Source organism: Puma concolor, chromosome D1, assembly GCF_028749965.1.
Source record: "Puma concolor isolate L17-30 chromosome D1, mPumCon1.1.hap2, whole genome shotgun sequence".
Taxonomy (NCBI): Eukaryota; Metazoa; Chordata; class Mammalia; order Carnivora; family Felidae; genus Puma; species Puma concolor.
The window spans coordinates 96,925,265-96,952,343 of NC_141676.1; the positions used below are offsets into that span (position 1 = coordinate 96,925,265).

The following is a 27,079-nucleotide window of genomic DNA, read 5'->3' on the forward strand; positions in this document are numbered from 1 at the left end:
TCTGGAATCATCTCACGGGGCTCTTTTGGCTAGGATGCTGCTTCTGCGCTATCAAAGGACGGATGGGTTGGGTCCCTCGCTCCATGGAGGGTGATACCATCGGTCTCACATACCACTGGCTGAGGGCAGGTCTTTGGGGCCTTCAAGGTTTAGGTGAAAGCCACAGCAACAACGGCGTGTGGCTGTAACTGAGGGTCTGTTGTGCCTGGGAGTGGAGAAAACACCTTGCCCCTGCCAACCAGCCTGAGCAGGAGGCCAGAAAGGGGGCCCTGCAAAGGAGCCCCATCTCAGCAGTGGGCATCCACCCTGGCAAGCGTGTTTCATCAGCAGACCGGCATTCTGACCGGGGGACGGGAGTCATACTAACAACTACGCTGAGCCCCAGGTCGTCAGAGGCTCTGGCTTTGAGCCCTGGCTCTGCTATTTAACCACGATTTGGGGGGAACCTCTTTGGGCCCTTCTATCTCATCCGTACAAGCAGAATGATAGCGAGGACTCCACGAAGCTCCTGTTACAGTGTAGAAACCGTGTGGCCTAGGGGTCAGACCCCTGGCCTCGAGAGACAGACTTGGATTTGAACCCTGGCCTGCCACTTACTCGTTAAACTTCACTGCAGAGGGCTAACCTCTAGTCTTCCTGCCTGGCACCAGGGGATGGTAGTAATACATCAGAGTTGTCTGGAGGCTTTCACGGACGGTGCCTGGTGCGCGGGGGGCACTCTGTAAAGTCTGGCCGTTAACGTTGCAGACCTAAGACGCAAAGCACAAATGCACATGCAAACGATCGTGGTTCTTTTCCAGGCTTTGGGGCAAGCGTGGCCAACATGTGCAGCGCTTTGCAGAGCGTAAGTGCGTAATGAGTATCTGCTCCGCGGTAATTACGGCAGCCTTAGCAGCAGCTTTGCTCTGGAATTCGGCTCAGAGATAAGTATCGTTTGCAGTTAACTACATTCCAGGCTGCCAGCCCTACAAATTAGACCGCCTAAAGATATGCTGTGCATGATCGGGCTGCAGCCCAGGGGAGGGTTTCTGGTGACAGAGAAAGCCACAAGGGATCCGACCTCGGGACTGTCGATGTGTCAGCAAAGACTATTCGTCCCACAGGGAGGAGAAACATACCGCCGTGTGGAGCTGGGGCGTGCGCTGTGCGGGGACCACTCTGGGACCAGGAGGACACGCAGCTGTCCCAGGCTGTCTGGCAGCAAAGAAAGCCGAGGGCAACCCCTCCCTGCTCTCTTCCCCGTGTCTCCATCCCTCAGTGCCAGCCAAGAACTTGGTAGGTGGCAAACGGGGTGCGCAAGTGACCCAGGGACCGGGGACCCGTGGCGTGGGGCTGCTGAGAAAGGGGCGGTAGCTCCTCACCCCCAGCCATCCTCCGACCTGCAGGATGGGAGTTCAGAGCTACACACGGCCTTCCGGAATGAAGATTTCATCAGCTGCCAACCACTGCGTGTGAACGCTCTACCTTCTCTTATTTGCCACGTGCATTCCTTCAAGCACATTCTTCCCCCCATCTCCGCGATCTGGGGACTCACTGAGCAGATACCCTCTTCCCAGTTAACATGAAAGCCGTCAGGAAGTGCTTCTCATGAGTCACTCCTCGCACAAAGCTCTCTACCTTCCTGTGTCATGCAATCCTTACAACAAACAGCTCAGGACGATCATCCCTTAGACAAGTGAGGAAACAGATGCTCAGGGATGCTAGGGAGCTCGGCCAAGGCAATAGGATTTTATTTTATTTTTTAAAGCCTATTTATTTTTGAGAGAGAGAAAGAAAACACGAGTGGGGGAAGGGGAGAGACAAACAGGCAGACACACACACACACACACACACACACACACACACAGAATCTGAAGCAGGCTCCAGGCTCTGAGCTGTCAGCACAGAGCCTGACACAGGGCTGAAATTCACGAACCGTGAGATCATGACCTGAGCCGAAGTCGGACGCTCAACCGACCGAGCCACCCGGGTGCCCCTGTTGTTTTTAAGTAAACCTCTATGCCCAACTCATGACCGGGGGGGTCAAGAGTCCCATGCTCCACTGACTGAGCCAGACAGGGGCTCCAGTAGGAGGCTTTTAAATTATAGAGTCGGGATTTGAACCCGGGCAGTTGGTCGGCGTCTCTGTCCGTTCCTGTGCTGTAAAGCCTAAGCCTGGCAGACTCCCTTTGTTCTTCCACATTGGGGAGTTCCAATGTTTTCATCACGTCTCTATAAAGAAACCTTTCTAACCTCTTGGTTGCCCCAGTGCCCTTCCCTGGACTTTCTCCAGCATTGGTTTTTATCTCTCAATGCGCAGGAGCCCAAACCACCCAGCTGCTGACCCTACTGTTTACACAGAGCTTGGCAATAGGTCATCTCACTTTGTTCTCCCAGCACTCCTGGTGGGGGCTCAGGCCAGCCAGGTCACAGACCCTGGCTCAGCCCAGGACCCATGCCGCCGGCACACCCTTCTCCCCTCCCAGCTAAGGCTGCTTCTAGGTGCCGGGCTCAGCACTGTCCCCCCAGGGTACCCTGCATGTCTAGAAGGAGAATAACATTCCCAAAGCTTACTGGCTGAGGTCCCAGGCCAATTCCACCCCTGAAGTCACTCTGGGTCCATTCATTCCTTCCTTCATTCATTCTATTCTCAGTGCATAAGCTCTCGCTTGGATGATTTTAGAGGTTCTCTTGGCTGCGGTTTTTGCGCCCCTGCTTTCCATTCTCCAATTACCAGCCGCCCTCCCCCACCACAGAGGCCACAACAATCTTCCTAAAATATTAACCTGGATCATGCCATGGTCTTGCTGACCCTGAGCTCCCATTGGCTTTACCTACCTCTCCCGCTGTTACCCCTGCACCTGTTACCTTTCTACGACGCAGCCCTGCTTCAGCCACTGGAACCCCGTGGTTGCCCGAAATACCCTGAAGCCCTCTCTGTCGAACCTTTGTCCACTTGGCTTTTTCTAGTGGGACTGTCCATACTTCCTCTTTTCTGTCTAGTGAACTTAAAATTAATTGAATGGAGTGACTCCCAGGTCCCTGCTCTTTCTTGCCAATGCTAATCAGAGAGAGGCAGCATCTTGTATCTCAGATAAGCCCTGCCTAAATGCAGGGCCTTAAATTTGTTCGCACTGAAGCACGTCAAGTCCCATCTTAGGAGTTCCTCCAATGGTCTACCCCCCTGGCAGGGCACTTCCCCTCCAAAAGAGCTCTGAGTCATCTACAGATATGCAAGTTTCACTCCGAACTTCCTTTTCCAGATCATTCACAAATATGTTAAAGAAGCCCAGTCATGGGGATGAAAAGTACATCACAGGCAACAAAGTCGATAATGTTGTACAAACGTCGTGTATGGTGACAGACGGTAATTACTACATTTGTTGTGCCGAGCATAACGGACAGGGTTGTCCAATGATTATGTTGTACACCTGAAACTAAGATGGCCCTGGATGTCAACTCTATTTCAAGTTTTTAAAAAAGGATAATCTTGGGGCGCCTGGGTGGCTCAGTCGGTTGAGCGTCCGTCTGACTTCGGCTCAGGTCACGATCTCACAGTTCGTGGGTTCGAGCCCCGGGTCGGGCTCTGTGCTGACACCTCAGAGCCTGGAGCCTGCTTCGGATTCTGTGTCTCCCTCTCTCTCTCTCTCTGCCCCTCCCCCGCTCATGCTCTGTCTCTCTCTGTCAAAAATAAATAAACATAAAAAAATTTTTTTTAAAAGGTGAGAGAGGGAACGTTCATTCATCCATTCATCTATCCCACATGTGTTAAGCATCTGAGAAGGACTGGGTTTTGTGCCAGGCTCTGGGAAATTCAGCGATAGAGAAGACATAATTCCTGGCCTTCAAGGAGCTCAGGTGGGACTGAAGACAATCGCGGTGCTCAGTGATGCATCTACACGGTCATTTACAGATTAACTTTGCCCCCCGAGTGGGCAGGACTTGAACTGGGCCTTGACGGATGAGTGGAATCTGCCATCCAGACAAGAAGGGAGAAGGAACGGCAGACACAGTGTGGGAAAGAGGGAAGGGGCTTGGAGGTGCAAGGTGGCCAACAGTGGGCTAGGGGAGGGGCCACGGGAGGAGAGAGGCACCTTACCCTTGTTCACGTTCTCACATGTTTGTTTCCAAAAGACTGTGTCAATAATATTACCTTAGTGATAACATTCAATATGAAAAGGCATATGGACTATGGCCTTCCCTCTGCCAGTAGCCAGAAAAAGCTAGAGCCTCAATTAGAAAACTAATGAAAGAAAAGGAATTTATTCTGCCATCCTACGCTAACAACACCGCCATATTTCCATACATATTTGTGGGATCGCGATGGTATCCCCCAGCGACTGTAATCTCCCCGAGAGCGGAGACTTTGTAATGATCTGCATTGACTCTCAAGAGCCTTGACTTCCTGGTACATAGTAAGCACCCCATGAATACTTCCTGCTGGTTGCCAGGAACCAGCGTAGGTCCTTGGGGTAGAAAAAGAGACTTAGATGCACTGCCTGCCATCCAAGTGAAGGGCTGAGTCTGCTCTACTGTGTTCTAGTTCCTTAGGAAGCCAGTTTTGGACTGGTAAAGAAATTGTTTCTGTTTTACAGGTTGGGGAAAAAAAGACATTGGGGCGCTTGGGTGGCTCATTCAGTTAAGCATCCGACTTCAGCTCAGGTCATGATCTCACGGTTCGTGGGTTCGAACCCCACGTCGGGCTCTGTGCTGGCAGCTCGGAGCCTGGCACCTGCTTCGGATTCTGTGTCTCCCTCTCTCTGCCCCTCCCCTGCTTGTACTCTGTCTCTCTCTCTCTCTCAAAAATAAATAAAATGTTAAAAAAATATATTTAAAAAGCATGTCATACAAATAAATGAACAAATAAAAGGGAAAAATGAAATAAAGTTGTTCTTAGACCTACAAAAGCTGAAAGAATTCATTGCCAGCATACCAGCAACTACAAGCAATGTTAAAGGCTGCAAAATAATTTTTTTTTTTTTTGCGAAATAATACTTTAGGTTATGTATATAACTATTCTTATTGTCTCTTTAAATAACAGACTTTAAAAAATAATAATGTAGTTTGTACATAAATGTAAAATGCAGGGGGGCGCCTGGGTGGCTCAGTCGGTTAGGCATCTGACTTTGGCTCAGGTCATGATCTCACTGTTCATGAGTTCGAGCCCCGCACTGGGCTCTGTGTTGACAGCTTGGAGCCTGGAGCCTGCTTCGGATTCTGTGTCTCCCTCTCTCTCTGCCCCTCCCTTGCTCAAGCTCTGTCTCTCTCTCTCTCTCTCTCTCTCTCTCTCAAAAAATAAATAAATGTAAAATAAAATAAAAAATAAAATAAAATAATAAAATAAAATAAAATAAATAAAAAGATCTTTCTACAAGCTGAGAGAGGAGTTCTCCAGTTGACAGGAAAGGCCCCAGCAGCCCTCCTGGGCAGGCTCACAGACACTGATCTCACAGCGTGCCTTCCTCTGGTTACTCAGGCAGCCGGGTGTGCTGGGAGGGCAGGAGCACTGGCATCCCCTGTGGGGGCGAGCCCTCCGCCTCAGCTGCCTTCCCCAGGCGGTGCGAAGCACCCATGCTCATACACACACACACACACACACACACACACACACACACACACGCAGCCTGAGCTGTTAAAGTGACAGCACTCACATTTTCCATTTATTGGTGATTTCAAAACAGGAAGCCTCGGTGGGGAGCGGGGAGGAGTCGGCGAAGGGAGAGCTGCTGCAAAGGGGCCCAGGTGCATAGGCGGGACTCAGGCGGGAGATGTCCCTGGCGCCGGTCTCCACGGACAGGAAAGGCCCCGGGCCCAGCCCAGCTCCTAAGCAGCATCGGTCTGGGGCCCGGCTGGGGCTGTTCAGCGGGCCAGGCAGCAGCAAAGACGAATCTCTCCCTGGGGCAGGGGTTTTCTGTGAGGAAGAAGGGAGCACCCTATGCCTTCCCGTCTGCCAACGCAGAGTCCCTTCTGAGGAAACCTCCTCGGGAGCCCTCCAGGACTGACTCCTGAGGGCCGCTGTCCCTGGCCCCTTAGGCCCTCTGCGACTTAACTCGGCCATGCCCCTTTGCAGTGGAATATTCTGTCTGATGCCCTGTCCCCACCCCACTCTAACATGCAATTCGCCCGGGTTTCTAGTCTCAGCTCCTTGCGGCACCTCGCGTTTTGCAAAGTTGTTTCATCACCAGCGTGTCCTTCTATCTTCAGAACAGCTCCCCGAGGTTGCAAACGGCATGCCCATTTTACAGAGGGGGAAGCTGGGAGCAAAGAGAGTAAGCCACGTGTGCCGGCGTTCCAGAAGCAGACCTTCTGATCTCAGACTCTTCATTTTCAAGGAAGTCCCAACTCCTATCTCCTACCTGGCTCTGAACCCAAGGTGTGTCTAAGATGGCCAGGGACGCCAGAACAGCCAGGGAGAAGAGTGAAGGTAAGAAGGGCTGAAAGGCGAGAGGGCATAAAGCACACCCACGGGCTGGCGTGGCGAACAACCAGGCACAGCCTGGGCCATGGGGGCACCAGCTTTACCCCGTCTCTCCTACGTCTATGTGCACATAGAGGAAACCACACACACACACACACACACACACACACACACACAAATCCTAGCTGGCCTGGCACCAGGAAGGGGGTAGGTCCATTTCCACAGTTTAATTGCCTTGAGGAGCTTGGGGCTGATTTCCACAACTTACAGAGAAAGACGGAGAGGGAGCCACGGTAAGAGGACATTTCTAGGGGCGAATGACATTTCTGGAACTTTGCTTTCTCTGGCTCTCTGGGAGAAGGGGTTAAAAAAATCATCATTTCCCTCAGCAGTGACCTTGCAGAGGAAGCTGCATGCTGTGTTTCTGCCAGAGGGTGCTCTGGAGGGCAGAGGAGGGGTGTCCACAGGCTGTGGCCAGCCCACGACAATAAAATCTGGTGATAGCATGCCAGTGGCTGGAAGGAGACAGGAGGGGACAAAAAAAAAAAAAAAAAAAAAAAGAAAAGAAAAGAGCAGGCTGGATTTTTCCGCCAGGCTAGCGTTTCTGTCAGACCACAACCTCCTTTTCTTGGCGCCCTCCCCTTTCAGGTTTCACAGATTGAACAGCCGGGACCCATAAAAGGGGACATTGCGGGTCACAGGAAAAAGGATGGGTTAGACTCAGGGGAAGCCCTGGAATTTCCTTGCCTGGAGATCTTCAAGACTCAAATGAGAGTCTCCTGAACCCGGGAGGATTTCTTGCTCTTCTCCTTGGCCTCTTTCCCTTCCCCTGTCTGGAATGCTCTCCAAATCTCTTTCTCGAAGTCCCGTCCTTTTCTTAAAAGCCTCTCCTGACCCTTCCAGGCTTCAGGGCTCCCTGAGGCCAGAGACCATGACCCTAGAGCCTTGCTGACCGACAGTGAGAAAGCAGACGCCCGAGAGGACCCTGGGTCCCACCCAACTCTGAGGGTCTGTCATCACAGTCTTTGACGAGGGTGGGGAGCGCCTTCTCAAGGTTGTGCTCTCGTGTCTGACAGGAGAGGTTAAACTCCAGCTTGTGTGGGTGGCGAAAAGATCTGGGCCAGAGGGGAGGACGGTTGTCCTAGAAGAACTGGGTTGGGTCACACACCAAGGAATTGCTCAAGGCTGGTTTCGCCGGTCAGCAAAAGGGTCCAGGAAGCAGAACCCGTGGGAGGGAAAAGAAACTGGGCTGCTCACTCCAAAAGCCTGGCCACCCAAGTTCAGCAAGTTCACGTTCCTGGGGCCTTGTGGGAGGGAAGGGGAACAGCTGGGCTCCTTGCTATAGGTCTGTGCTTTTCCAAGCAAAGCGTCACGGAGCCTCATCATCCAAAGAGATCAACACGCCTACTGGGAGACTAACGAAGATCTCAAATCTGGAGTATTCGATTACCAACGCAGGTCCTGGGCACTGGGAGGTTGAAAAACCACCATACGAACGGAGTTAGATCTGAAAGCAAGGGGCTTGATCTCTCACCACACACATCAGCTGAACTGTGCCATGAACCTGATGTTTGTTTATTAGTAAACAACCAGCACCAGTGTGCTATTTTTGTGGTCGATTTCTTTGTTTGGGTTCATTTCCTTTTTGAAACATTTCATGAATATATTTGTACCACAATCAAATTCATGATTCTTAAAATTCACTAGGAGGCAAAACACAAAACAAAACAAAACTCAGAGCATGAAAATATTCTATGAAAGGAGAGTAAATGGAACAGATTTTTTTTTTTTTTCTGTGCAAGTTTCTTGTAGAAATCTGAATCCCGTCACAACTTTTCGTCCTTAAACTAACTGGAGGCTAAAGCCTATCTTTATTCCTTGATTTTTAATTGGAGAATACATTTGATCATTTTTAAGGTGAAAACAGTAAACGACTTAGAAGTACTTTTCTACCTCATTGGGGTTTACTTTGATGACTGAAAATCAAGGGTCTCAGGATGCTGTTTGCAAGTATGTAGGAACCAAAATTTCTAAGAACAACAAGCTTTTAAGTTAGGTCTCTTATCCCAAACCTCCTGTCTCATTTACACAATTATCTCCCACTAAAACATGTTGAAAACATGCGTGGGGGCACCTGGATGGCTCAGTCGGTTAAGCGTCGGACTCTTGATTTCGGCTCAGGTCGTGATCTCACGGTTCGTGGGTTCGAGCCCCGCATGAGGCTCTGTGCTGACAACGTGGTGCCTGCATGGGATTCTCTCTCTCTCTCTCTCTCTCTCTCTCTCTCTGCCCCTCCCCACTTGCTCTCAAAATAAATAAAAGTAAACTTAAACCAGTGTGTCTAAAGAGGGTCCTATCTCACTTTAAAAGGAATGCAGTTACATTTTTATAAAAAAATAAACATGCAAAGATGAATCTACTAATGCCACATCTGGCCTCATCCCCCCAGAGGCATCATCCCCCACTCTGCCTTCCACTTTGCTACCCCACTGCCCACAGGAGCCAGCGCCCAGCTCGCCTGCCACAATGCTTCAGAGTCCACAGACCCTCGAGTAGGATGGTCTGTGTTCAGATCTTTGCTGTGTCATCGGGTGATTGCGGGCAAGTTACTCAAGCCCTCTAAGCATCGCTTAGCTCCCGTGTAAGATGGGGGCAGTCGTGGGACCTGCCTCTTAAGGTTGTTCTGGGACTCAAACGAACTAAAACAAAGCACTTAGCACCCTGCCTGGCCCATACTGGACTCTCAGTGAACATTTTGTGGGCATTCTCATCCTGGAACAACAAATGATTCACGCTTCTCGGGGCCAAACGTCCTCTTTCAAATTACATGCTGGTTCCTCGAGAAGACAGGTCAGGAAAGCCCGTCCCCTTTTTCTTCACCTGGGAAAATGAAGCTCCCACATCAGGAGTCCATTCAAATATCAGTTTTGCTAAAGTATTTTCTTTAAAAAAGATTTTTTTTTTTAATGTTTATTTTTGAGAGAGACAGACAGACTGTGAATAGAGGAGGGGCAGAGAGAGAGGGAGACACAGAATCCAAAGCAGGCTCCAGGCTCCGAGCTGTCAGCCCAGAGCCTGATGCAGGGCTTGAACTCATGAAGAGTGAGATCATGACCCGAGCCAAAATCAGATGCTTAACCAAATGAGCCACCCAGGTGCCCCTGAAGTATTTTCTTGTAGCTGCCCATCCCCCACCCACTTTGAAGCTGGTCGGTAGCTCCTACTTAACTGAGCCGTAATCGACCGAACCTATCATGTCTTTGGGTCTTGCTTTGCCGCAAAACCTGGGACCATTTAGAACGCAGAACTGAATGTTGTTCCTCTTTGCACTATGGATGCCAAGCGCCCAAGCAGACACTCAATAAATATTTATTGAATGAATAAAACAAAATTGAATCAAGTGACATCTGCATGGATGCCAGGATGTATAGAGCATATGGCTTTAGAGAAATGTAATCCATGTTACATCTTTTCCAGAAACCAGTTATTTCGGGCTGGAAATGAATTTAACCAAACCAGATGTCGTGGAAGACAGGAGAAAAAGAGAAACTGGGAGAAAAATGAGGGGAATGGTTTCGGGGTTTTGCTCTCTTTCCAGGAAGGATGTGTTCTCCATCTTGTAGGTAAATGCCTTCGCAGCTTTATGGGAAAGGGCTCCCCTTGAGCCGCTGCCCAGCCCCAAACACAAGCATCCGTGCATCAAGACACATTGGTACAAAGCACGTGAAACACATCAATCCTCCAAATCAGGGAGGGAGCGGGGATGACACATTGGCCCTATTCTGGAAAGGAAACTTTTTGGAAGACGAGATTGTTGTTTAATTTTAGTACAGTACAGAACCGCAGGAAGCAAAACCAGCTCTCCTGAAAATCAGGCGAGAGCAAGGCCTTCGGGTACGCTACCAAGAGTGGGAGGGGAGGCAGGACAGGAATGGGAAGGACATTGACCGAAGAGTTCATTGTACGCTAACCACCATCCTGGACACTTGACATAAAATATAATGCGCCAAAGAACCTTAGAGGTAGACAGTACCACCCCCACTCTCTTGATGGGGAAACTGAGTCTCAGCCAGGTTAAATGACCGAGGCAAGGTCGCACGCTCCCAAGTGGTTTTTTGCTCTGTCTTAAACCTCTTCCGTCGACAATCACAGTGTGGATAGCTTTTCCCTAAATCCTTCTCCGCTAGAGCCCATCCCTCCCTCCCTCTTCTGTTAATTTTCCTGAAACAAGGTGAGCTAAACGTATTCCTTTAAAACTGTCAGCGGTTCCCCTACATTCATAAAACAAAAACTCAGAGACGCCAACTCCATTCATGGTACATTCTTTATAGGCTCCGCTCCCCCCGTAACTCGTCCTGCCTCTTCGCAGCCATCACACTTGACCGCGGTCCTGTCATACTTCCCGCCAGCTTCTTTGGCTCATGCCTGTCCAGTGTCGTTCCCTTTATCCCCACGAAAACCAATGCATCTTCTGCTGCACCTTCCCCTTCTTCCTCCCTGCGAACTCCTCCTCACACCCCAATGATCTGCCCCCACCCTCTATCTCACTTTTCTTACTAGAAGCTACTGTAATTTGGCGCCTCGCCACTAAAATCGGCTCTAGAAACAGTGTGAAAAATAACGGCCCCTGTTTACTGAGCCTTTAGATGCTGATCTGAATACGGAACAATCACGCCCAAGTGTAGGCGAGGCTCTGTGTAAAATTCAGTGACTTGTCTAAGGTCACTCAGTAAGTAGCAGTGAGAATCTGGGTCACTAGGGTCTGGTCCACCGGGCTTTTCGCATTTCAGTCTCTCGTGACTTCTCATGAGCATTTCACGTCACTGACGCTCCCTTCACCGCTCTCTGTTTTTTACTGCCCTGACCCTACGCTTTTGGTTTTTCCTCGGATTTCCCTAGCTATACCTTCTCAGCTTCCTTTGTAAGCTCGACTCCTCTGCAGGCACTTTGGTTGCTGGTATTCCTCCAGAGACTCTGTGCGGTTTTCCTTTACACATTCTGTGCGTTCTCTGTAGGAGATCTGAGCCATTCGCTGGGCTAAAAGTCCCACCTCTCCATTCCAATGTTGCCCTAATCCCTAGGTACCATCATTTTCTCTTTCTTAACCTTTGGGCTTCCATCACATGTCCTGGAAGGTATAATCAGTACTTGAACATCTTGCTTGTACCGAAACCTCGTGTATTCAAACACCAAACTCGCCTTGCCCCCTTCCCAACCTGCTTCTTTCCAGATTCTTTTGGTTAATGCCACACCATCCACCCAACTTCCCAAGTTATAAGCTCCAGATCAACCTTGACTTCTCCGCCCTTGCTTCCTTCTCAGATGCAATTAATCGCTAAGTCCTGTCCAGGTCTGCCTCCGAAATCACACACCTGTTCTCTCCAATCTGCTGTCCCCTCTCGGTGCTAACCCACCGTCACCCGTCTGACTACTGCAACGGTGTGTCTGTCCTAACAGATCTGTTCCTTCCAGCTTTGCCCTTTGCAATGTATTCTCCAGTTATGCAGTAATCTCACCACTCTTCTGCTTACAACCTCGATAGCTCCCTATACCCTTTGGGATAAATCTCCAGAACCGTAACCTGGTAAATAAGCCTGTGTGATCTATTCCGGCCCCTCCCGGCCTTCCTTCAGGCCACTCCCCCTGCTCTTATGTGCCATTCACATTAGATTTCTTTCAGTTCCTTGAACATGCCTCATCTTCCCACCACTGAGCAAGCGGACACGTACTTCTCTCTTCGGGAACATTCCCCTACGCTGGTATCTCTACTCACCTGTCATGTCTCAGCTTAAACCTTCTGGGTTTGCTTTCCCTGATACCTCAGACTAATCTCTCCGTTGTTTATTCTCATGACAGCCCGTATTTCTCTTTTCCAGTATTCACCCTGCTTATAATTCCTTATTTAGTGTTTTTTCTTCCTCCTTCTCATGTATATGTATTTGACTGCTCTTCTCAGTGCCTGAGACCTACATGGCATGTGATAGATGCTCAGTAAAAACGAACAGCCTGGTGCAAACCCCCGGTGTGAAATCTTCCCGAGTCCCCCCCCCCCCCCCCCGGCTTCTTCTATGCCCTCATAGCCCTTTGGTTTTCACTCAGCCTTGGTTAATATTTACTGTTTTACAGGTCTTCCTCCTCCATGAGTTTATTATGAGCTTCTTGAGGAAGAAGACCAGCTCTTCATCCTTCACGGTGCCAACGATGTTTGTTGAATTGAAGAAGAAAGAGCTAAAAGCCTAAGCCCTGTACAAGTCCCCAGACAAAAAGGTCAGAAACGTGGAATGAGGCTGTGCTTTAGCAGATGTTAGCTTGTAACTGTCCACGTCAAACACTGGCCATACCAGTGAGATGAACAGAAATTAGGAAACACTCACGGCTTCCCTCATCTTCCTCATGCCCAGTCCTCAAGCAGGAACCAAGGCATCCTGAGTGAGGCTGACTGCACTTCCTCTGCTCCATCCGCATGCTCCCCTGACTCGGGCCAGACTGTTTCTCACCTGTCGAGTCCACTCTGGTTTCCCCTAGCCTTTCCTTCCTCTTGTACACCATCCTCACTGTTGGCAGGGTCATTATTCTAGAACTTAGATTTGACCGTATTACCTCTGCTTAAGCCTTCGGACTCCCTGTTGACTGAAAGATATCATCTTTTCCACACGGCATCCGAGGTGCGCCATGGTGGTGCCCAAATCCACCCTTCTAGACTCAACCCTGCCATTTTCCTCCCAGGCCCCCTACATCTCAACAACCCTGAACTCTCTCTCCCCCTCAGTACGTTGTTTCCTTCCTTGTCTTCGCGCATGCTGGGCCCCTCTGCCCGGAAAACTGCTCCCCCTTCTCCACACATACATGTTCTCTACACGCTTTTCTATATCCAGCCCAAATAGCTCTCTGTGCAACACAGTGGAGTCAATTGTTGCCACCAAGGCCTCATAGATCTGTTTGGGTAGCCATTAAGCTGTGTGTTCATTTACAGAACCCAAAGAACATAGGACGATGTCTTTTACTTCTTTGATCTCCAACACCTATCCTCTACTGGGTGCTCAAGAAATGTTGAATAAATAAAGGAATAAAGTCTAGGTCTTTGTGAGTCAGGTTGGTGGAACAGGCCTTCCTATCTGTCTAGGCTTTTGTTTCTTCCCTTAACTACAAGACTGTGTATTTAGCCTTTCTTCATGACAAGCTGTTCTCGTTAGAGAAGAGTTATATTATTCTAGCTTTCAGTCACCCACTGGCTGATGGGTTATCCAATGGAAACTCTGTTGCCCGTCTACTATGTGGATAAGAATTGCAAATGAAAGCAGCTTAGTGTGCTGAAAACAAGATCTTAAGTACATTCGAAGGGCAAATAAACAAATGGGGAATGTATGCCATGGGTATTATATGTGATTGCTTTAATGTCATTTTGCTGATAATTTATGCAGTGCCCTTCTCTAGTCGACCCCTTAAGTGCAAATAATTGAGGGTTGTCAAAACATTTTCAGTAACTCTGACCTTTGCACATATACAGTGAGTAAGAAGGTGTAGAAAAATTACTGGCCTTCAAAAAGGGGAAAGGTTCACTCCTGAATTGCTTCAGAAATGACAAAATGAGTTCATGTAAAGCTTGATAGGGAACAGGAAGTTAAAAAAAAAAAAAAAAAACAAAACTGTGATAAGGAAAGAGAAATGCTGACCCAGAAAAGATGATCTGAAAATGCAGAGGGAAACTTTTTTGACACAGATGTAATGTAAGATCATTGCTCTGAGGTGTTTTTTTTTTTTTTTTTTTTTTTTGAGATAGGGCTATAAAAGTGAGAATTGAACTCATGATTCTGTAAGACAAGCATGTCTGATGAGCGGGGGGGAAATGGTTATTCACTCTACTGGAATTGCTTTAATGGAAACTTCTTGATGAGAGTTGTGTCTTAAAATACTCATCCAGTGATGAGGAGTTATTTCAAGATGTGAAGTCAAGGAGGTGGTTGCAGTGAGGTTCGTGTGTGAAGCACGCCATGTCTTCAGGATGCCGAGTGGAGCCAGATGAACAGGGTGCCAACAACTGTTCCCACTGGCCTTTTTGGACAGCTGGTTCCCATCCCAGGGACATACTGGCAGCCATCAGCAACTAGTAAATCTATGAATGCCGCCCAAGCAAAAGGGCGGGGTGAGGCCTTGAGCTCCTTCCTTTCTCCTTGGTAATCCCCATCTGCCCAGCAGAGTCCTTCCCTCTGGCTCAGCCGTCCTAAACTCTTCTCCGTTCTCGCTCTCTACTACAACAGTAGACAAGGCCCCCAGTAGACCTCCGGGCCTCCAGCCCGCTTTCTGTGCCCATGAAAACCAACAGCTTTTGAAGTGCAACTCTCAAGAGAGGAGAAATTAAATTTCAACTGTCCAATTCGGCTGTCCCTGTTCCGGTGCGTCATTCAAGACCCAGGTCAATGTCACCTCCTCTGATGCTTCTTCCAGTTCTCCCAGGCAGCAAGACACTACTTCTCCTGTGTTAATACGTTTCTGTACATGCCTCCACTTTCATAGACTCCTATCGCTACTATGGTAATCTGGTTGCACACCTTGGGTGCCCTTAAAGTCAAAGACTCCAAGTCTCCATTCCCCCAAGCCTAGCACAAGGCTTCTCAGTATGTGCTTGTGGAATGAATGTCCATATGAATATACTTCCGAATGAAGAGCAACTGTGGGCAGATTTTGTCTGTTGACATCCTTTTGAAGACAAGAGCCAAACATGTTGAATGGCAGCCGTTGCCCGTGTGAAACTTGAATTTGGGCCGAGGTTTGGTGCAAGGTGCCTGAGCCACATAAACAAGCAAACTGGAGGGCTGGGATTGGTTTCCAGAAACTTATCAGTGACATACTTGGGGATGTGAACACTCCCCTTTCCAAAGTCAATACCCAGTCCTTGCCAGACATCTTCTCCTGAAGCACTTATTAAACGGGGCGCCACGGAGCTCCAGAAATAAAGGAGCTTGAAGAAAGCACTTTGCATTTATGATGGTTTGGATTAAAATTTAATTGGGACTGAGATGGACTGAGTGGGAAGCTAAGGTGAGTTTCCTAGTGCAAAGGGGAGCTCATTTTCTGTTTGTGTGAGGTAACCTATTTGTTCACCCCACCCCTACACTCGCTCCCCATATCCACAGTCCTTTCTCAATTCCTATTTAGCACAAGGCTCTGGGTCTCTAAAGAGAGGAAGGCCAATTACATAACCCATGTGGGTGGGAGACATTGACCCTGATATGCCAAAGGCCTTTAAAACCTTCTGTTTGATATGATGTAGGTACAGTGGTGGGTACACCATAATAGGTCAGAAATTTCAATACTATTCATTGGAAGAGATGGAAAGGTTTCACGGGCGGGAGAGAAGGAGGGAAGGTAGAATTCTAGCACTAATTTGAAGAGAAGGAGCCATTTGGGGAAACTAGAAGTTTAAAAATAGCTCACCTTTGGGGCACCTGGGTGGCTCAGTCAGTTAAGCGGCCGACTCTTGATCTCTGCTCAGGTCATGATCTCACAGTTTGCGAGATCAAGCCCTGTGTTGAGCTCTGCCCTGACAGCACGGAACCTGCTGGGGATTCGCTCTCTCTCTCTCTCTCTCTCTCTCTCTCTCTCTCTGCCCCTCCCCCACTTACTTGCAAGAGCTCGCTCTCAAAAAAACTTTAAAAAAATAGCTCAACTTTTTAGGTCTTATGGCTAATCCTTATCGAATGGCATCCAGAACGCTGTCAGACCCTTTGAATGGGCATAGGAAATTTCAGGGGAAGACTTCTAGGATAAAGTTGTTGGCATACCCAGGCAACCCTCACTTTAAGGCTATTTTAAATGGGCTTGTCGGCTTATATAATTGAGGCTTGTTGGGAGCTGGAAGAGGGGTGGTGGGAAAACCATGATTTCATCTCCGTTATAAACACAGGAAATAAGTGTGCCACAAAAGGACTTCATAGATTGTGTTTTACAAGCTGCGGGAAATGCCATGGAGAACCTAAGCCTACCTTATGGTGAGATGAAGTCCAGCCAGGAGCAAAATTCCTGAGTCTCAGTTAAGATACTGATACCTAAAATGTGAAGAGTAGAAAGGGAAGCCTGGGGAAGCCTGGCTGGCTCAGTGGGTAGAGCCTGTGATTCTTGATCTTGGGGTTGTGAGTTCGAACCCCATGTTGGACGTAGGAAAAAACAAAAAAAGGGAGGTCCAGATACCCCCTGTCTAAATGTCTGAAAGTAGTAAATCAAGTGAACAAACTGGTCAATTGAATAGGTCTTACCCTCCTACTTGACAAATATCCCTTCATAACGGCCTGCTTAGATTTCTCAAGCTGCTTGGCGTTCTGTGCAGGAGATAGCAGCCAACAACCCCGGATTCCTCTCTACCTGTGGTGTGCCCCCATCCACATTACACTCTGCCCCTGGCTTCTTTGGGTACCAAGAGGGGACCCACATGCACGTGGATGGACACCCCAGGAGTATGTCAAAGCTCTGTCTGTACCTCCATGAATAGCTGCACCTTGGTCATCCTCAGGGTTAGAAGTATCTGTCCTCAGGAGGCCAGACATGAGGAAGAAACCCAAGAAATGGGTTCTCAGTCATTTGGGTCTCCAATACCCCATATGTAGCATTTTTGTCGGGAGCGACGAGGGGATACCTGGGAGGACACAGGCTCCAGGCAAGCAAATCTCCGTGAACCTAAGGAGTCTTCATCTATACTAAAGGGCATGGCCATAGGAAGCCCAGAATGGAGACTTCGGGTCAAGAGCAGGTCCAGGTACAAAAGCTTCGTGAACGAGTCACGTGAGAGAGAACAAAGGGAAATGAACTAGGAAGAGTGACATCCCTACATTGTACAGGCTGTGTGTGACTGCAGATCCTTCCGTAGAACTATCGGCGGGCAGAAGTAGCGACAGGGTCACGGTTGGGGGTGTGGGGGAGAGGAAAGGGCCAGATACGGACCGAGGGGCGAGTAAGGAATCAGATATATGTATCGCAACGCGCTGAAGAGATAAGTTCTGTGGCACAGCGTTGGTAATGCATTTCGTGACGGCTGAGCGAGAGAATCTGCCTCAGGATGGGCCTCTCTGGGGGAGTCTGAGGGGCCAGCCTGCGGCAGAAATGGAACCAGAGATGACACTTGTGTCCACCTGGCAGCCGCTTCCAGAGACACGGGTGAGCTGGGCATCGGTGACATCACAAAGACAGATGTGCTCAAGAGGAAGCGTTCCAGTCCTTCTGGGTATCCTCTGAGATAAGTAACTAGGAACTCAGGCCAATTACTCTGGGGCCTCCGTACCCTCATCCCGATCCGGTCAGCCACGCAGTGCCAGCCTCCGTTCTGTCAGGAAGGGGTTTCGCTGTAAGTAGGGAGGGCAAGGGTAGACACCCAGGCCCTATTTTTAAAGAAGACTGTTTATTCTGGAATTTTCCAGACACATACAGAAGCAGAGGGTATTGTATGACAACCCCACCCCGACCCCTTCAACGATTAACCATGGTCAATGTTTTGTCAAACCGTTGGTCTATTCCCCGGCTTTCTCCCCCGCTGGAATATTATTTTATTTTGTTCTACTTTAAATGTTTGCCCATCTATTTTTGAGAGAGAGAGAGAGAGAGAGAGAGAGAGAGAGAGCACACAAGCAGGGGAGGGGCAGAGAGAGAGAGAGACGGAGACACAGAATCGGAAGCAGGCTCCCAGCTCCACCCTGTCAGCACGGATCCCAACGTGGGGTTCAAACCCACAAACCGTGAGATCATGACCTAAGCTTAAGTCAGATACTTAACCGACTGAGCCACCCAGGGGCCACCCCCCGCCCCCCGCCAATATTTTAAAAACAACCCAGACACCAGTATGCATCGCTAATGACTGTTTTTGTCTTTAACACAATCACTGTGCTATTATCATACCTAACATTCACTATCATTCTCTAATATCACTGAATGTCACATCCACATTTATGTTTCCCTAATCACCTCCAAAATGTCTTTTTACATTTAGTTTGTTTGAATAGGAGTCAGACAAGGTCCTGGCCATATTTTAGCAGAATGGAAAGCCCCACTTTTTTTTTTTTTTTTAGTGTTTATTTATTTTTGAGAGAAGAGCGTGAACGAGTGGGGGGCAGAAAGAGAGGGAGACACAGAATCTGAAGCAGGCCCCAGGCTCCGAGCTGTCAGCACAGAGCCCGACATGGGGCTTGAAGCCACGAACTGTGAGATCAAGACCTGAGCCGAAGTCAGAGGCTTAACCGACTGAGCCAGCCAGGCGCCCCGGAAAGCCCTTCTCTGTGGTTTTATGAACTAGAATCCCTCATACACCTTATCCTGAAAACCATTCAGCACCTCAGCTGAACAGAGCCGTAAGGTCAAAACTGATGAGCCTTCATCTTGAGAGTTCTGGACTCTCCAGAAAGATGTCCCCAGTGGGCGCTCGCAGGCAGCTGAGCCCTGGCTGCCTTTGAACAGCTCACTCTGCAGTCCAGAGTGTGAGAACCACTGTCCGAAGCTTCCGAGCACTTGCAGGATTTGGGGCACGGAGCATCAGCAGACGTTCGGTGAGAGTGTGCTCCCGCGTGTTCTGGTACCGCCTTCCGCTTTTCAGGATTTGCTCTTTCTAGTTAAAGGGCAAAAGCAAGCCACATGGGGTGCCCCAAAGAGCCAAAAACAAGGACTGTGGACAATTCTCTGTCTGCTTCGCCTCACTGTGTGGCCATGAACGCAAGCCTCTCACCCATCAGTCTCTTCATTTCTGAAATGAGAGGGAGGGACCCTGAAATCCCGAAGACACTCCAGCTCTATCATCCTGCAATCCTCAACTCAGAAGGCACCAAGCGGCCTCTAGATTTCTGGCACGGAGATAGACGGGAGGAGTATGCAGATGCCTCTTCTCTTAGACTATCAACTCTTTATGGGCAGGGGCTGTGTCTTATTCTGGGATTACCGGATTCCAGCAAAGTGCCACGCACGTAGTCAGCACTCAATCGATGATGTCGTTGAGTGAGAAACAATCCAACGACCAATTACTGAATATTCACGATGAGCCAGACGTTGCGCGGGGCTAGGGTTCACAAATATCTCCCTGGAGAGGCTACTGTTTCGAGGGGGAGCCGTTCAGTGGAGAAGGAAAGTTATCTAACCAATGGAAGGGGTTGTGGGCCGGAAGGGCTCAGACCCAGAATATACACATCGCGCCGGTCGCCCCCATATACGGGCTTCCTGCTTCTCACGCTGAACGAACCCCACCGAATCCAACAGGAGCACAGTAGAGAGTGGTCCCAGCAAAAAGGAAGCGCAGAAAGCCGTCCGTGCCAATTGGCGGACGGGAACACCTGCCAAGCAGCACCCAGAGCCCTTTTAAGGGTCAGTCTTCCCAAAGGGAGGCCCACAGGAACGATGCAGATCGCTAAACACTCCATCAGTGAACCCAAGGATTCTCGCGTCCTCCTGAAAACTGAGGACAGATTCACACAGGACAACTGTGTAGTTCCCATTTGCCACGAGCGAAAACTACCAGGCAGGAGTGGGTCCCGGCTGCGAGGTGAGGGCTGGGAGCCCTTGGCACAGGGAACGGGCCTCGCTGGGAGAGGAGGGTGAAGAAGAGACTATTCCAAGTCCCTCCGGGTCCTTATGTAGGACAAGGATTTCTTGAATTCACAAAGCTGGCGCTGGTAAGGTTTGAAATCATGATCCAGCAGTAAGGTCCTCAAAACCAGGTCCGCGTCTGGGAGACAGTGGCTTTATGTGCTACTAAGCACCAACATGAACCTACTGCCTAGAAGACCTCCAGGAAGCTTTCCAGTAAAACAAAACCCAAGTCCCTTTCAAAACATTGACCAGGCTCTGGGGCGCCTGGGTGGCGCAGTCGGTGAAGCGTCCGACTTCAGCCAGGTCACGATCTCGCGGTCCGGGAGTTCGAGCCCCGCGTCGGGCTCTGGGCTGATGGCTCGGAGCCTGGAGCCTGTTTCCGATTCTGTGTCTCCCTCTCTCTCTGCCCCTCCCCCGTTCATGCTCTGTCTCTCTCTGTCCCAAAAATAAATAAACGTTGAAAAAAAAATTAAAAACAAAAACAAAAACAAAAACAAAAAACATTGACCAGGCTCTGTGGATTCCAGGCAGTGGCATCACCGACCTTTCTTGCCCAGTCCGCATCCCAGGGGCCTCTCCTCACACCGTCCAGCCAGCATGCTGTGCAGAACGGTTAACTCCTGACGTTGGGACCGGCAGTCCCCGACGGTGTCACCAAAGTGTGATTTTATTTTTTTTCTTTTATTTTTTTTTAATTTTTTTTTTTCAACGTTTATTTATTTTTGGGACAGAGAGAGACAGAGCATGAACGGGGGAGGGGCAGAGAGAGAGGGAGACACAGAATCGGAAACAGGCTCCAGGCTCCGAGCCATCAGCCCAGAGCCTGACGCGGGGCTCGAACTCACGGACCGCGAGATCGTGACCTGGCTGAAGTCGGACGCTGAACCGACTGCGCCACCCAGGCGCCCCCAAAGTGTGATTTTAGAACCAAAGAGATCTTCAGAGATCATCTAATCTAGCCCCTCCGCCATTTCACAGACAACTTCCTTCCTGAGTCTCTCCCGCAACCCTAGAGGACGCGGGAAGTTCTCTCTACAGGAAGCAAAGGTGCCCTGTCTTTCAGGCCGGGAACAGTTTGCCATTCTAGCCAGTTAACAGCCAGCTCTGGCTCACCGCTGCCCTGTGATTGGGACTCTGGAAGTTTCTGTGCACCTCAGCACACGCAGTGGGGAAAAATAAAGAACTTTGCCAACAGATACCACGAAAAACAGTCGACTCTGGACGCGGGCAGGCGGGAGGACCCAGCAGGTTGGAGCTTAAAATCAGACACACACGGCCCCCAGCAGAGCGTACAGCTGCCAATCGAGACTCAGAAGTTTGGCGAGGAAAAGCTGGAGGGGAGGAAATAAATAAATAAATAAACTAACAACTTGTTAACAATTTGCAGTCAACATTAAAAAAAAAAAAAAAAAAAAAAAGGATCCTGGGATTGGAGAACAAGAGGAAATATTTCACTGAGAAATCAAAACAGAGCCAGTGTGAGAATCCCTTCCACCAGAAAGCTCAAAGCTGTTTATGAATGTGAAATTAATTATGACTTTCCCCCATGGGAGCCAGGGCGGACAGCATATGGCCCCTATTTTACGTAGCAGGGAGACAAAGTCACAGCACAGCCTCCGCTCCCCTTTGTTCTATTCTAGAAGGAATAACCGGACGAGTCCGAAATTCCTTAACAAGTACAACTTTTGTGTTTCAAAGAGGTCGTTCATACTATCCCTGGAGCGGATACATATTCTAAAGAAGAAAGGGGGGTACAGGAAGAATCTAAGCTCGTATTTGCGTAGATAAATGCCAGAAGGGTACCCAAGAAAATGAGTAAGGGTGGTGTCTCGTGGGGGCGCCTGGCTGGCTAGGTCGGTTACGTGTCTGACTCCTGGTTTGGGCTCAGGTCGTGATCTCACAGCTCGTGGGTTCCAGCCCCGCACTGGGATCCAGGCTGTTAGCACAGAGCCTGCTTGGAATTCTCGCTCACTCCTTCCCCTGTTCCCTCCCTCTCTCAAAATAAATGCACAAACTTAAAAAAAAGAAAGAGCGGTTTCTTGTGGCAGGGCTAGGGACAAAAGGATGGACGGGCACAGGAGCAAGCCTGGCGAGGCGTAACTTCTTCGGTCACTTTGCTTTTTGAATGACGAGGACACTCCCTTCGTGAAATAATAAAGTTCAGTGCAAATGTATTTGACACAGAGAGAAAACCAGCGATGCACGGACGGACCCCCAGCTTTCCTTTTGAGTAGGCTACATTTTGGGGGGCTGGAGTATATAGTACACGGCTCCTACGTTACCTAAAGATGAGGTAGGGAGAGGGGCAGTATGTCCTGCTCGAGGTCACCCGGGAGGCCACGGGAGATGGCCACTCTCCACAGCCTTGCCTGCCGGCCACAGTGGGCATTGGGCGCTCTCCGAAATGGTGGCTGCCCAACACCCACGTTTAACGAGGGTGAGAAACTCAGGTCATTCAGCGGCTTTGCTTCCTTTCTTATTGTCCTGTACTCCTCATGGCAACCAGAATGATTTTATTAAAAGGCACACTTGAGGGGCGCCTGGGTGGCTCAGTCGGTTGGGCGGCCGACTACAGCTCAGGTCACGATCTCGCGGTCCGTGGGTTCGAGCCCCGCGTCGGGCTCTGTGCTGACAGCTCGGAGCCTGGAGCCTGCTTGGGGTTCTGGGTGTCTCTCTCTCTGTCCCTCCCCTGCTCACGCTCTGCCTCCACCTGTAATGCCTTGCCCCTTTCTTCTACCTGGAGGATTCCTGCTCATGCTTTAAAATCAAATGCCATCGCCTCTAGCTCGGGCTTAGCCCCAGCCCCTTCATGGCACACGGTTCTCCGGACGTCCCGTTACCGCACTTCCCACCCGCCTGGGCGACTTTATGTGGCAATAATCCATTTCTGCCTGCCTCCCAGTGAACTGTGAAATCCTATGAGGCGGTGCCCATGGTTGTCCTTTGTGCCACAGTGGTGGCCCCAGAATGTGATGTTTGCTGCACAGCAGAGACCCTAGCAGCCCCTTTCGCGCGCCTGCCTCCATTCTAAGTACTCCGCGATGCTCACCATTATAACCCGAGGCAGTGGGTACCAGCGTCAGCGCGACCCTACAGATGCGGAAACCGAGGCACGGCCACATTAAAAAGTTACGAGGCCAGTAGGTGGCACAGCCAGATTTTGAGTCCAGGAAATCTGCCTCGAGGATTTAACCAGGATGCCATAATGCCTCTAAGTAAATAAATGAATAAAGTAACTGGAAGTCACTGGACACCTCCTAAGGCAAAGGTCCTCTGGGTTTCAATTTCTGAATTCCCAAGAACAGCAGCCACACTGGGGATCGGGGCGAGGAGGGCACCTGCTAAGTCAACCCAGCCTTTCGGCTCCAGGGGCTCAAAATGGTACAGGCCCGGCCGGAACCAAAGAGCCCAGCGCTCTGGTTACTTTTCCAAGCTGACATGTCCTCACCCACCAGAACCAGAAAATCCACTCAGAGTTTCCCATACCCACCCCCAGGGCCACCCTGCATCCTTCCCATTATAAGGAAACTTGAGATTCTGAGGTTTCTTCCTGATGAGCTAGCTCCAAACACAATGCACATGGAAAAAGAGGCAAGATTTACCACCAACTCTCCACGCCAGTGGTCAGTGGTTTCTGCCTATGCACTTCAGGATTCTTTCTTGGAACTGGGCTGACGGATCTGTGTGGGCACGAAGGCCTGTCTGGGGCCCCCACCCCACTCAGCTGCTGATGGTGCGGCGCCTTCAGGGTGAGGCTGGCCTGTATACCATCGTTGCCTCACAGCCCAGATAACCAATATGGTCGGAAGCCCCAAAATGCTGCCTCAAGGGCCTGTACTCTCACTCTCTCCTCCAAACCTGCTCAGAGCTGCCCTCGGGGAAGAAGCGTTGGATCCGGTGAGCAAGACTGCTGGTAAGCAGTCAGAATATGAGGAGAAACCAACACCCCCAGGGTAACAGAGAAATGGGAGAACGAGTCTCCAGGGGGGCGAGCACAGAGGAAGGTCGGACTCCAGCTTGGGGACAAAGGCCGTGGGCCGGACCCCACCATTCCCTAACTGAGAGCCTCGCGGTAAGTTATTTACCGTATTTGAGCCACATCTGCAAAAGAGGTTAACAGCTTCCTCATGTGTTGTGAGGAACAAACGAAATATTATATACAAAAGGCCTTTGTAATCTAAACAGTGGTTTCCAAGCCTCATTAATTGTCAGGATTGCCAAGGATTTTTTTTTTTTTTCCTCTTAAATTACAGATTTCTGGATCCTTCTCAAACCTACTGAGTTACATTCTCCAGAGGAAGCGTCCAGGAATCTGTATTTTCAAAGGACCCCCCCCCCCTCCGCCCCGGATGCTTCTGAAGCACAACCACAATTATACAGCACCGTACAAAGGTTGGTGTTGCTGCGATTCCGTGGAGAGATAGCAGGTCTGAGTACTATGCTAAGAGGGAACCCTCTAGAGCTGCCTGACTTCCAAGTGGAGGATTTCTAAGGGGTGTCACGTCACGACGGAGGTCCAGGGAAGAAGTCCGATGAATTTAGGGAATCCGTGAACTTGGGGAGTGCAGCTCTCCATGGGCGTCTAGATGGTTCCTTCTGCCTTCAAACGTTCTCCTGACAAGAGAACAGCCCCCTAAATACACAGAGACATGCAGACAGTGCCCCTCTGTCTCAGAACCTGCAGAAGCTATAAGTTCCACAGGGATACCCACAGTAGAAGCCAACCGTCAAGTGTTTGAGGCTACCCAGGAGTACAAGGGAGAACCAGGCGGGCACCTGTCCCTACTGAGGGGAGCGCCCGATGCCGAAGCAAAAGTCCTGCATGGCCAGGAAGCAAGAGCAGAAGCCCTGGGACCTGGAGCCCGCCGGGCCCCCCACCAGGACCAGCGATGAGCAAACCACTACCCTCTCTTGTGCCTCCGGCTTTCATCTGTGAAGCGTGGACACAACTTGTCCGCGACAGGAAGCTTCCGGGAGCATCAAACGAAATAACGGATGTGAAGGGTCGCGGAGCATTACGAAAAGCCGTGCAAATGCAACGCAACGTTTCTGTTCTTCCAAAGGAGCAGGACTACCACACCCTCCCACAAACACGAAACTTTCTCCAAAGAACCGGAAGTCTGTGCAACCGATTCGTTCGATACCAAGTAGCCTCTGTGAATCTCATGCTTTGCCTCCCCGAGGAAAAGAAGCCTCACTCCCCTAAGAGACCGCCCCAAAGAAGCGCGTGGCTTGCTTCTGGATCTCCCCCACCGCGGGACCCCAGTGCAGGTGGAGTGCGCTAACCGACGTGGGAGGGGAGGGGTGCTGCAACCTCAAAGAGGTTATGTTAGGTGACTTCGAAAAGAAGGGTTAAAAGTGAAAAAGATCCTGGAAGGCTTTTCAAAACCACTAAGTAACAAATGTAGCTCCCACCTCCCACCCACGCACCACTGGAAATAACTTTAAATAATGCATCTGAGAATGTCTGCAGAACAGGCAGTCTGGATTAAGGCCTTTTGAAGGGATGGCGTTCCAACAAGGATCCTTTCAGGCGCATCATCTTGAGAACCACTGAATTCTCAGGCAGGTTCACCCTGACAAGTATCTTTAGGCAAGCCTGGCGACAGAGCTGAGATCTTGGCGTGCTAACTCCCCCCACGTGGAAAAAAGACTTTATGGCCAAAAAGGCCCGGGAGCCCTCCCGGCCACCGCATTACCCCAACTCTTACCCCAACAGTGTTGTGTGGAAGGCTCGCCTACTCTGTGTGACCAGAATTCCATAAAGAGCCTGGCTGGTCGCTGGGATGTTGTAGAAACGCGGCCATCGCCATTTACTCTCTTTAACAAGCATCGATCGAACCCCTACCTTGCGCCGGGCACTGTTCGGGCCCTTGGGGATGCAGCGGGGAACAAAACATACACAAATCTTCGCCCTCGCGCAGCCTGTGTTGTTGGACAGAGGGCGGACAAGAAATACGTAGATATACGCCCGTGCCTTCCAGCAAGTATTTTGGACAGGAGTAAGGAGGGAACGGTGGGAGGGACTCCGTGTTCTACGCAGGGTGGTCAAAGATCACGGGTGAATCCGGGAGGGAGCGAAGCACGCGGCCATCTGCGGGAAGAGCCTTCCTGGCAGAGACCAGCAGGCGCAAAATGCTCCCACCAGTGGCACACTGAATGCACTCCAGCAACAAGCAGCGGGGCCTGAGGCTTCCGTTGAATGAGCAAGGAAGGTGACGGGAGAGAAGATTCACAGGTAGCAAGGGAACACCCCCGGTAAGGACTTGCAGCCTTCAGATTTTTACCTTGACCGTGATGGAGAAAACATGGGGGGCATTTGGGGCGGTGGAGTATTACAATCTCTCCTATGCTTTAGAAGGATCTCGGTGACCGAGGTGCCTATTTGCACCCTAAGGAGATGCTAAGCATAGAGGCTGGAAAACACGAGAGGGGCCTGGGCTGGGGACGGAATGGAGGGGCTGTCAGCCCATGGCTGGTATTCGAAGCCAGGAGTCTGGATGAGACAGAAGAGAAGAGGTGCGTGTCTCGGCCGGGGGGCCCTCCAACTCTCACCGCGAGCGGACAGGAACCTGCACAGGGGTCAGGGCAGAAGCAGCCAATGGGGGGTAGGGACACTCAGAACTGACTCCCGGCCGCCCCGGGTCTGCCGCAAGCGTCTCTCTCTCAAAATAAACAAAGATTAAAAAAAAAAAAAAGTTGGGGCGCCTGGGTGGCACAGTCGGTTAAGCGTCCGACTTCAGCCAGGTCACGATCTCGCGGTCCGGGAGTTCGAGCCCCGCGTCGGGCTCTGGGCTGATGGCTCGGAGCCTGGAGCCTGTTTCCGATTCTGTGTCTCCCTCTCTCTCTGCCCCTCCCCCGTTCATGCTCTGTCTCTCTCTGTCCCAAAAATAAATAAACATTAAAAAAAAAAAAAAGTTTTTTTCATGTTTAGTTATTGTTGAGAGACAGAGCATGAGCGGGGGAGGGGCAGAGAGAGAGCGAGACACGGAATCCGAAGCCGGCTCCAGGCTCCGAGCTGTCAGCACAGAGCCCAACGTGGGGCTCAGACTCACGAACCACAAGATCATGAACTGAGCCGAAGTCGGATGCTCCACCGACAGAGCCACCCAGGCGCCCCAGAAG

At 50.3% G+C, this 27,079-nt stretch overlaps 1 protein-coding gene and 1 long non-coding RNA gene across 3 annotated transcripts in view; one reads left to right on the forward strand and one right to left on the reverse strand.

The window, feature by feature from the left end:
- UBASH3B (ubiquitin associated and SH3 domain containing B) overlaps positions 1–27,079 on the reverse strand; it is a 141,207-nt gene that overhangs the window by 56,699 nt on the left and 57,429 nt on the right. The window lies entirely within an intron of this gene.
- On the forward strand, positions 5,666–24,288 carry LOC147576905 (uncharacterized). Its single transcript, XR_015241256.1, has 5 exons — positions 5,666–6,403; positions 9,875–10,020; positions 12,524–12,664; positions 14,174–17,732; positions 24,208–24,288. It is a non-coding gene; the product is annotated as an uncharacterized LOC147576905 (long non-coding RNA).